Source organism: Nicotiana sylvestris, chromosome 12 (assembly GCF_000393655.2).
Source record: "Nicotiana sylvestris chromosome 12, ASM39365v2, whole genome shotgun sequence".
Lineage (NCBI taxonomy): Eukaryota > Viridiplantae > Streptophyta > Magnoliopsida > Solanales > Solanaceae > Nicotiana > Nicotiana sylvestris.
Window position 1 is genome coordinate 52,031,645 of NC_091068.1, and position 12,523 is coordinate 52,044,167.

Consider the following 12,523-nt stretch of genomic DNA (forward strand, 5'->3'; position numbering starts at 1 on the left):
AGCTACGCACATACATTTGCAAGTGTGTCTCTACACCTGTGACCTTACTTCAATAGAAGAAGCCAACCCCCACGCCTCACCAACTTTGCATCTAAGACCAATCCTCATCAGATTGCGGTGCCCCAGAACCAGCAATCCATGCAACTTCAAAATGGTCTAAAATTGACATGAAACACACTTGAACTCGTCATGACCCCAAACAATCACATCAACAAGTTCAAATACAATATCCAAACTTGTTTGAAAGCTCGAAACACCACATTTATCATCAACATCAGGATTTGAAGATAAAAATCATTCTCTTGACTTTCCAACCTTCAAACTTCGTTGAACTCGTCCGAACCACACCTAGACATTTCTGATCAAAACCGCACCTTTCACATATGTTCCAATAAAGAAAATAAACTTATCTAAAGTTTTGGAACACCAATCAAAGCCCAATAACATGAAAGTCAACTCTTGGTCAAACCATGAACTTTATTATTCGAATTGCCAACTTTTGACAACTAGATCCAAAACCTTCTCCGAACACCCAAATTCAAATCCGAACTCATGCCCAAGTAAAAATTACCATACATACCTATTGATACTATTAAATCCCGATTCCGATGTCATCTACTCAAATGTAAAATCATGGCCACGTCTTCCAAATTAAAGCTTCTAAGTTGAGAATTACCCTTCCAAATCTACTTTGAACCTCATGAAAATCAAAACCAACTACACACGCAAGTCATAGTGCATAATAGGAAGCTACTCAAAGTCTTAAATTGTCAAACAAAATGCTAAAACTCGAAACGACCAGTATTGTGATTATTTGAGGATATAGCTATATAAAAGATACTAACTAACATTGCTTATATCCTATTTTTAAATCCAACTGCCTGAAAATATATTAACTTCTATTGGCAATGCCTGAATATAATTCTATATATCTTTTTGTTTACCGTGAAAATGGTAACAACAATTAAATTTGTAAATGAGATTCTAAAAATATGTGATCTATTCCCGAGCTAGTTGTTCGGGCAGTTGATACTAAGAATACGGAGTTTAATGATGAAATGTAAGAAAAAATGGATAGTAATCAAACTGAAGGGCCTACTGCCCGGGTGTAGGTCGGATCGGTGAGGGACCTCGGGGTCGATGACAGGGTCGAGTTTGAGGTATTGGGGATAGTAGGGGATGGGATAATAGTTGAGGATATAATTAAACAAGGCTCTTTATGGCCACTACTAGGTTGTATAACGAAGAGCAGGTAAGAGAGTGTTAGATATTAGGATGGCCACGGGCCAGTGAGAACGAACAAGTTTAGAAAGAAAAGAGAGAGAGAGAGAGAGAGAGATTATTGCACCAGTGGAGAAATGGAGCAGCATCAGCCATTTACAAGGTAGGGTCAGTCCCTTTTATATAGGAGGGGAATTCGACTACAAGTACGTAGAGATTACTTATAAAGTATGGATATGAGATGGTTTGACGCGATGCCTCAGCATAGGCTCTAGATAGGCCGGCCTTGTCAGACTTAGCCGTGTGCCTTGGGAGCTTCCCCCTCTATCCTGGATTCGATCTTCGTTTTCTCCAAGTCGAGCCTCGACGAGCCCCAAGGTCAGGAACTCGGTGGTGGCCTCCCGTCCTCGGGGTCTCGAGGCGTTCTTTCGAAATGACTTGACAGCGAGAAATCAAGTCCTCTGATTTTTCCGCGTACCGATAGTCTTCGTATTTCCCATAACAAAGTGATAGGAAATGGTTATGACACTTGACTCCTCGAGCTTCTTTTCGCGATGCCATACCGATGATGTGATTCCTTGCATGAGTTTTGTGGTAACCGAGCATCCACGAGCTCGTGTATTTTTGACTTCATTCAGTGCAGTCTCAATTCCCGCTCTCCAAGGTGAAGGTACCACAGTCTATTTGGTTTTCCAAGGATGCATTAACTGCGTCCGTTGGTCAATCTTTCAAAGTCTCGACAACCGTGTCGTAATCCCCTATAAATGGGGGTGTTTTGGCGTTGTTTTTCCTATCCCAGTGCCTTCGTTGGCCTCAAGGCCGTTTGGGGGATCTCTCTCAGGTCGTGTTGTGACCCTTTGCCGGGACTTCCCTTTTTCGAGCATAATCGTTTTGTCCCGCTATTGTTGTGGTCGTCGATATGCTGGCCGTTGTTGCTGTTGTTGGCCCGAGGTGATGATGGATGGGGAGTCGGTTTCCCCCTCATGTAGACAGTCGTTCAGATTATGCACCACTGCTCACTCTCCTACCCAGGCCCAGTGTGGCACTTCATCCCTAGGGTTTTTTATTTCCCAAGGAATAAAGTGGCACTACTAACCGTTGTGGCTTAGGCCTGTCGAATCTTCAACCTTTGGCTTCGGCGGGCCATTTCTCTTTTCTCTACCTCCTCTGTGTCCCCTCCTTTTCCTCTTCTTCATCTTCTCCGGCAGGAATCCCTTAAGGGATTGAGCTAGGAGCCTAGAGGAGGTGGAGGTCAAAGGAATCACCCTTGAGGATGCGTGTTCGAGGGGAGGCGCTCGAGGATGCTGATATCGGAGATGGATCTTCAAGGGTGGATCGGGCCCTCGGGTTTCATCACATGTACATCCTTCCATTCCTCCTACAGATCTCTGTAGGCTTTTGCAATTGTTTGTAAGGACCCCTCAAAGGCTATTGTACATGGTTCTTTATGAATATGAATGTATTTCATTGACTTCTGCTTTCAATTCTTGCTTTGTAATTGCATGTTCCCGCACCCTTCAAGGATTTTTGAATGTCTCCCTTTATTGTTGACTGCTGGCATTTAAGTTGGGCATGAGCATTCTTTCCGCTCCTCTACCGATCGTCATAGCTCCTTTCTGAACCCATTGTCTTACCTTGAACCAATCCTGAATTGATTCGATAGGCCCGGGCTTTCCGGGACCTCCTAGTTGTATGGGGATAATACACCGAATTTCGGAGCCTTTGGGGATGTTATCCTGAATGAAGGTCAGCTTCAGGTACCTGGTGGTCCCCTTTCGATCTTGACACAGACATCCTTCTTAAAACGGATAGGATGAACTTCTGCTGAGGAGTTGCCTGTATTCGAGCGCTGCCTCGGACCATCATGGAGCTTTCGTGATTGGAGCTTCTTGTATTTAATCCTCTTTTTTAGAAAGGGAATCATGAGATCAGGTAATGCCCCATGTCGAGTGATGGCGTCGAAAGCTTCTCGAAATTCGACTTCTCTTTGGCGGCGATCCTCGGGGTAGAGCGCTGCCTCGATATAGGAAATAATATGGTCAATCCCTCGAGTCTTGGCTTCTCGTTAGAGGATGCTTTCAAGACTGGATGTCACCCTATCGACCTGCATCAAGGCTGTAGGTTTCTTGGGGCTCACTCCGGGTAGGCGAGGTTGCTGCTTCTCGCATATATGTGGGGCGGCTTCGCCTTCGGCTTCTTCGCAAGACCTCACTATTTTTATATAGCTGCTCTTCCGCTTTGGCAATGTGTTGGTGCATGCCCTTGCTCTAATTTGTTAGTTTTATCATAGCCATGTCAACTACTTCAGAGCCGGCCCGACAGGGAGTGGGGAGTGTTGTTCCCGGTGCTCAGGAACTGCGAGATTTCGCTCTGAAGATAGCGTCTTTGATAAGAGGGGAACATCTAGAGATGGTGAAAAAATATCGCAGATGGAGTGAGGGGATCGCACTGCAGGTGCTTCCCGCGGATGAGAGTATCATGGACTTTACTGATGGATTCTTGAGCGTATACCTATACCCTTTTGCGTTTGGTCCCCTTGATAGGATTGTGCTTGATTTTTCCTTTAAGTATCAGGTTACTTTGGTTCAGATACATCCGTCAAATTGGCGAGTGGTGCTGATGATGAGGTTCTTTGCGGAGAAGGCCGGGCTTGAATTCATGCTTAACCATCTCGTCGGGCTATACTGGCTCTTTCATTACCAGGGCCTGTTAACCTTGAGGTGTCGTTCATCCATGCTTTTTGTAGTTGATGACGAAGAGGAAGGGTATCGAGAGTGGGCCGATTGGTTTATCCTGGTTCAGACGGTCGACATTATCCCAGTGGAGCTTTTGCCATTTCTAAAATGGTGGAATTATGCACGTGAGTGGAACGTCTGGTGATTTTTTAGATTTTTCCCATAGCGAAAATCGGTTGAATAATAGTTTTTTTCCCTTGTTGCACCAACTTCTTGGACGGCGGGTGAAGTCTTTGACCTGCCCGGCTGGGTTCGGAGGCTGGTGCCTCATTTGACCTACGATGAGCGTCGGTGGCGAGTTGTGCTTCGTATTAGATGGGGAGCAAAATACCAAGGTATGTGCGCATGCTGCCTTTCCCTTGGCCTTTGTATATTTGAGGTAATGTTTTCCCCTTTCATTTGTACTAGATTTGCCACTTGTAGATATTGGGCGGTTCCTTGGGATGAGATTGTGCTCTTCCGAAGAGGAGAAGGAGTCATCGGTCTCCGAGCTAAAGGACGATGGCGATAAGAGGGATCGGCACCCGCGATGTGATGGAGCTTTTAGTGGCGCTGAATTGGCCTGCGTTTTTTAGGAGAGGGCATTGTCCGAGTCTGCTGCTCCCGGAGTATCTGATTTCTGGGCGGCGGTTCCTCCGAGTGAATATGCTTTGCCCGAGGTCGGTTAATCTCGAGCCGAAGAGGCAAAATCAACACGAGTATATTCTGACTTCGAGGAAGTCCATTGGCTTCACTTCTTGGTGAGTTTAGGCTCAGTTTTCCTGTATTCCACGTCCTTCCCCCCTATTGAGCTTTCCTTGTGCAGGCTTGCCATAGGCTTATGTTTGAGCTGCTCTGTCAAGGGGTCAGGCTTCAGAAACTTCTGGGCGAGGGCGAGTCCGTTAGGTTCCTTAGCGAGGAGAAGGAGGTCAAGTTGCTGCATTGGCGATATGAGGCGTACCGGAGCTCGAATTACGAGAGCTATTTGATGGAGCTGGTAACCTTTTGCAGCTCGTGCTTTGCTCTCTTTGGACCTCAAGGTTAACCCCCTTTTTTTATATTAGTTGCAGAAAATGCGAAGGCTTTGGAGTACCTCAAGGGCTCGACCGCGTCAGAACTACCTGTGGTGAGCTAAGGGCTCAGGTGCAAGCTCAAGCTTTAGAGGAGACAGGTCCCCGCCTTTGAAGTCCAACTCCGCTTGGCTCGTGCTAATGCCAAGTTCAAGCGGATATGATTGGGAAACTCGAATCTGACCTCTCGAATATCAGGTCTGAGATAATTGATGCCCAGGCTGAAGTAGCACTAAGCCGAACCAAGGCTGATCAGGAGATGGTGATTCATATGAAAGACGTCGCGGACACTCATGCTGAGCTTAAGCAAGCCATCGACCAAGAGAAGAGGATCGAGGAATATGTTCGTTGCAGATCCCGAAGAGAAGTACTTGAGGAGATCGGTGCGAGGGGCTTTGTTCTCTTAGAGGAATTGGCTTGAGAAAGGGTGGAGGAGCGTGACGCACGGTCACTTCTTGCTGACGAGGTGAATAGCGAACCCGGCAAGTTGTAGCCCTTTGGAGCGGAACATAGATTTCGCCATTTTGTCGCTTTGTATTTAATAGATGTAGAGCATCGATCACTTCTTGCTGACGAGGCGAAGAGCAAACCCGGCAAGCTGTAGCCCTTTGGAGTGGAGGGTAGATTTCGTTGTTTTTTCGCTTTGTATTTGATAGATGTAGAGCGTGCATGTAGATGGAGAGTGCACCCTTCTTATTTTTTTCTTTGTGTATGTAAGATAAGATGAAACTTGATGTTTTATTTATTCCGCATCTCTTTTCTGTTATTACTTTTTGACCAGGTGGGCTGGTTTCAGTGTTTGGCGGGATCCTCGTAGGTCCGGAACTGATCGGACAGACTCAGGGGCTCTTAAGTGCGATCCTTGATGTGAGCGGGTGTTGGGGCCTCCGTGCTTTGCCCTGTTGTTTAGCGTCAGTCTCTAAGTCAGGCTTTTACTCGAACTTTCCTGCCCTTAAATCATCTATGCTCGTGCGGGCAGGTAGTAATTGTTCCAATTTCTTACCCTTGGGCATTTGCCGTTTTGACTATTTTGGGTTCAATCTCTAAGTCGCGTTGCGATTCGAGGTTCAAATTGACCCTCAAGTTTTATCCTCCCTGAATGGGTGGACGGCGATGACCTTTTGTTCTTCGGATCGAAGTGAACTTACAGGTGGGTGACCCGGAGGCTCACTCAGCTGCCGATAGTGGCATTTATGCCGTGCCCTTAAGTATATTGTAGTTTAACCATTTCGGGTCCAGTCTCCGAGTTGCTTTGCGACTCAAGGTTCAATTGACCCTCAAGTTTTATCATGCCTGTATGGGTGGACGGCGATGGCCTTTTGGGCTTTGGGTCGAAGTGACCTTACAGGTGGGTGGACCAGAGGCTCACACAGCTGGCGATAGAGGCATTTATGTCGTGCCCTTAGGCATATTGTAGTTTAACTATTTTGGGTCCAGTCTCTGTGTCTCCATGCGACTCGAGCTTTAATTGATCCTCGGGTTCTTTTCCTGCCTGCATAGGCAGGCAATGATGGCCTTTTGTGCTTCAGGTCGAAGTGACCTTATAGGCGCATGGCCCGGAGGCTCACTCGGCTGGCGATAGTGGCATTTATGTCGTGCCCTTAGGCATATTGTAGTTTTACCATTTCGGGTCTAGTCTCCGAGTCGCGTTGCGACTCAAGCTTCAATTGACCCTCAGGTTCTTTTCCTGCCTGCATGGGCGGATGGCGATAGTGCCTCTTACGTGGTTTTGGTCATTGAGACCTCTCAATATGTGGCCCAGAGGCTTGCATAGTTAACTATTTTGGATTCGTTCTCCGAATCGGGTTACGGTTCGAGCTCATTTTAATCCTCAAGTTGTCAATTTTTTAGCTGGAGACAATGGCTCTTACGCTATTTGGTCGTAGAGGCCTTTTAATATGTGGCCTGGAGGCTTGCTTAGCTGGCGACAATGGCTCTTACACTGTTTTTGCCCGTGGGCTTTTTTTGTAGGCTTTGTTTTCCGCTCGTTAAGGTCTTTTGAAATAGTTTTGCCTGACCCATCGTCGATTCTAGAAGAACCTCGATTTCAAGTCGTTATCGGAGATGTCTCGAGCACTTCGGAAGGTTCATAGCTCATAGGCTGAGTAGGTCGAAGCCTTTAAGATTTGGAGCCAACATGGTCAAAGCTCGTTTCTTTCCGAAGTATATTCGAAGTAGTGTCCTGCGATTTTGTTTTGCTTCAGTCGGGCATCCTTGTGTTGTGTTAGTTCGGCTGTATCAGCCATATTGATTGTAGTCATATGTGTTTGGTCGGAGCCATTTTGATCCCAAGTGATAGTTCAAGCGTCTACACCGAGGGTATGCCCATGAGAGACTCTTACAAATTCGACGTATAGCCTGAACTTCGGGGTTTTCATGCCTGTTGAGGTCTAGCTGTTTGTCAGGCCTGTTGAGGTCTTACAATTTTTGTTGTAATGTAGAATAGAACTGGTTACGCCGAGTATGCCTGCTAGGGGTCTTACAGTTTCGGGTTTTCCAGCGCATGGCAATTAATGACAGTCTCTGAGTCATCGAATTTGTTTAAGCATGAAGAACGCTTTTCGTGAGCTCGGAGTTGCCTTGTAAGGGCTTTATGAGCATGGAGTTTTGACCCAGGGGTTGTGCGAGTGCCGAATTGTTAACGTTAAGTCTCCGATTACTTCGGGATGCCTTTGTTCGAGGGGCCCCTGTCGGGGGTATACTTGTGATTTCCTTGTTTCGAGAATAAGATGTTGAAAAGATATCCTTTTATTGCTTGGTGTAGACATACATTGTTTCATTGTCATGAGCTCGGCTCGGGCGGGCTCAACTTCTCAGACCATTCGATCCGGTACATTATTCCTTATCAAGACTTAGTCTGCCATTTCCCGGTCCTCCTGAGGGGATGGTGCCCTTAGAAGAAGATCACCCCTCGTTGTTGGACTGTAGGAGAAGCCAGCGATCTTATTGGATTCTCCTCTAGTGGTACGCTTCTCTGCTAATAATCTTGCTGATGAGGCCCTCTTCGGGGCTGAAGTCCGATTAAGGGGAAAAAGCGCGATGGGCCCTTTTTTAGAGCCTAGGATCTCCAGGTAGAGTTAGAACCTTTGAATATCCTGGCCAGTTGTCTGCATACAGATTAGTGAAAAAATAACAAGGGAGCAAAGCAGTTCTCCTCACCGCGGGATGCATAGGCAATGTTTTGAGGTATGTTCCTACTCTTTCGAGGCGTGAGTATTGATACAGGCCCCCCCATGTGTCATGCCAGGTTTGGCCGAAGATGTGGTTTGCTTACCCTTTGATCCCTCCGAGGGTGGGGTCCTTGATGCCGGTGACGCGCCAGATGGAGAAGAATTTCCTCTTGTCGTGTTTTGCTTTCTGTCGACTTATTTTAGTTCTGCCCTTTGCGAGGGGTTTCATTCTTTTGGCGAAATAGGGCCGACACTATTTCAGGGTGGCGTGTTGGCAGTCGTCTAAATAAGATGCCCATGCTTTGTGCCTCCTCCTATAGTACAGAGCTCAACGTCCCGGCCCGAGCTCAGACGGGCTGTATCAAAAGAATGGTCTTTATGGCGACATGTCATTTGGAATTTTCCAGGGATTCGGGATGCGGGGCCAATTTGGTCTGTTAGTTCGGACCGCCCCACTGACTTTGGTTCGACATCGTTGTTGCATGTGACCGAACCACCTGAATTCATGAACACATATTTTATTCAAAATAGATCAAATGAGGGAGAGGGTTACCAATGCGTCAGTGTGATGCGGGGGTGGAGTCTCGGTGCCCTTTTCCCTGGGTGTAAGGGTGTCCTCTGAAATATTTCCCTGGACCCATTTTTTCCTGACAGCGAACATTTTTACTTCCCATTTTATGAGTCCCTGGAGGGTGTTGTTTCTCCTTCACTGTCGTGGTAATACGCCATGTTTTTTTCACTTCATCCTCCTCGGTTGCCCTCCACCCTTGGGGCTGGACTCGAGTTTGACCGTTCGATGGTACTCGACAGTAATTTTTAATTAGTAGCACGGCTGTCGTCCCTCTGAGCTAGTGGCCATTTTGACCCCGTGGCCACGCGCGCCCTGCGGTCTCCGCGCCGGGTCGTGGTTCCTTCGAAAGGGTCTTGGTAGAATAGTCCTGAGCCGTTCGGCGTCCCTGGTTTCGCTTATGATGATCATGATATTTGGTATAGCAATGTTGAAATCGTACTCCGCTGAGCAGGGTTCCTTTTCCGGTTGTTCCTCATCAGATCCAAGTCCACTGAAGGTTCCTCAAGGGCGTTGCTCTCGAACTATTTCCCTAGCGTTGCGAGGTAGGTTGCATCTTGTGGCATTACTCCCATTCACGGCACATGGATTGTACTTCCATCTGTTTGGCATTAGTTTCTTTGCTGGGAGCCTTCTTAGGTATACTGGGCCCGTAAAGGCTCCCGGACAGTTGTCCGTGGCCCTGATTCGTGGCAGGTGTCGGGTACGGGCATTCGACCAGATCTTGGCTGGGTATCTGATTAAGCTTCGTTTAAAATGACCCGGAATCGTCGGGCATGCTTCGTTTAAACATTGGGCGATGGCCTGGGTTCGGACAGTAATAAGGGGTATGGGAGGTTAATTTCCAGTCGTTGGATCATCGAAGATCAACGGTTGGGATTGGAGGATGCAAAACGACATCGTTTTAGGTGAAATGTGGGGCTGGACCGGGCAGGGGACTGGGCTAGTTGGCTGGTCTGAGGGGAAATTTGGGCCAAGGGAAAATGAAGCCCAAATGCTGAGACAACCCTTTTTCCCTTGATTTTCCTTTCTTTTTTCTCTCTTTTCTTTAATTTTAATCAAAAATCCTAACTAAATTAATTAATACTAAATTAGTCTAAATTATAAAATCAATCTAATTAGCTATTTGCAATATTTACAAAATTAATTAATCCTATATTATCGAAGAGAAAAATTACTTCTTTAATATTAAGAGCTAAAAATGAACAGTATTTGATTTACGTTTTAATAAACAATTAATTAACCAATTAATCCAAATATATGAACACAAACCTAATATGCAATGCATGAAATTTTGATATATTTTTTTGGGGGATTTTCTATGCTTTTAATATATGCGAAAATGCAACTAAAATGCAAACATTTGAACAAATATTCCTAAAAATTCTATAAAAATTAAAATGAACTACAAAAATCTATTGCATAATCCTGTAGGAGTACTTTGGGTTGGGTAAAAATCATGTACTCACAGTTGCCCCTCTTTTCTCGGAAACATGAAGAGTTTTCGGGCAAAGATAAAGTGAGCGAATACGAGCGATTTTTTGCCCGTTTGGATACTCCGTGGGAAGCATTTTTGAAAATTCTAACCGAACCTTGCTTCCAAGGTTGCCTACATATCCTTGGCTATAAAGTGTTTACGATGAAAATGGTAATAACAATTAAATTTGTTGATGGGACTCTAAAAATATGTTATCTATTTTTATGCTAGTTGTTAAGGCAATAGATGCTAGATGTATGAAGATAAGAGATGAAATGCGAGCTAAAATAGAACTATAATCGAACCGAGAGATCAGTTACTCAAGCCTTGAATTGGCCGTTGAGGGGCATCAAGGTCGATGCCTGGGCTCGAGCTCGAGCTATCGGGGGTAACCCGGAAGGCAATAACAGTGAGGATATAATTAAAAAGAGGCTCTTTACGGCCAATATCAAGCAATGAGCGAAGAACAAGTATGAAAGCAATAAATGAAGGAGGTAGTCCCGAGCATGTAAGTTAGAGAGAGAAGAGAGAGAGAGTTGTTATTGATCTTGTGGAGTAGTTGGAGCAACAGCAGCCCCTTACAAGGTGGTGAGGATCCCCTTTATATATGAGGGGAAATACAACATAGTACAGAATGCATTAATTGTAAAGATACGGAGATGGGACGGCTAGACATGATATTAGACTCTACTGGTGCTATCTGCTTGCCTCGAGAATTCCCCGCCCTCGGGATCATCGTTGGGTCAAGCGTAAATGAACCTTGAGGGAGAGAACTCAACTGCAACCCCGCAACCTCGAGATATCGATATGAATCCCCGAACACACCTTAATGGCGAGAAATCGGACCCTCCGATTTCACCGTATATAGATAGTCTCCGTGTTTCCTAGAATGAAGTAGTAGGAAACGATTTTGAACCGTTATCTCGAGGTCATCATTATCGTGATGTCAACCGATAAGAGAATTAAATGCCATGCTCCAGAAAACGGTGTAAAGTTCTTTGTCATATGCGATAATCGCGGAACTCACGAACTGCCATTGGCTTGTCCTTTCTGCTGCCCAAGCAGTTCCTATAAATGCATCGAATGTTTGATACTTATTACTTTCACCCCATCTCCAAATTCACGAGTCAGAACCCTTTGTCTTTTATACTCTTTCATCCTTTTCGAGAGAAAGTTTTAACATTGATATGGCTAGGACTTCTAGAACGGTTCCTCGATGGAACGAAGTTGCATCATCATCTCGATGGTCTAAAGAGAAAGCCAGAGCGATCCCATCATTGAAATAGTGTACCCACCATCTCGATACGTCAAAGTATTTTAACATCGATGCCACTTCATCCACACCGGGCCGGTGCAAGCACGTGTCTCGATATATTAGCATCGCAATCAATATACAAGCGGTGAGGATAGACTGCCGATAGAACGAGGTAGTGGAGGTGGAGATTCCCGGTCCTAATGCGAATATAATGAACCATAAGGCCGGCTTTCTTTATGTGTATACCTACCCGTTCACCTTGGGTCCTGACAAATCTTTTGAATCTTCTCCCCCGGAGATAGACCTGGTCATCATTGACTTCTGTGACAAGCACCAAGTGATGCTCAGTAAGATCTATCCTTCTTTCTAGAGGATAGTATTGATGCTCCGCCATTTTACCGAAGGGGTTGGGTGTGAGACTTTTACGCTCAACCATTTGATCAGGATGTATAGCCCTCGATTTTATCGACGTTTGATAAGGCTCCATCATCGATCCAAAAAATCATTTCTCTCGAGCATCGATGAGGGGAATAATCGAGGGTGGATAAGTAGATTTGTCCGGGTGAAGACCGTAGATATCATCCCGACCCGGAGGATGCCTTTTTCGGAGAGATGGAACACGCAATGTAAGAAATTTTCCCTTAACCATTTTTTACTACTTTTCTTTTGAAATAACAACCTCTCTATGCTTCCTACAGCCACTACTTGGTACCCCAAGGCAGTTCCAGATTTGTCAGGGTGGATCGAGCGGTTGGACAAGGCGTTCCCATATCTTGTTCGGTCTTAGACCGACCTAGCAAGGAGCGATGGGTGGCCAAGAATCATGGTAGAGTTTCTTTACCGCCTACACCTTGTATTTGTGTTTCTTCCTATGCCATTAGTGATAACATCTTTACGGTTACTGCGTTGGTGCATCTCTTGGCGAGAATATGCAGATGAGGCCGCCCCCTGGCGGCAAAGTAGAGGCTTCAGAGCCCAACAAGGGCAAAAGGAGAAAAGGAAAGGCAATAGTCGCCCTTCCTACGACAAAGAAACCCAGGTCATTCGA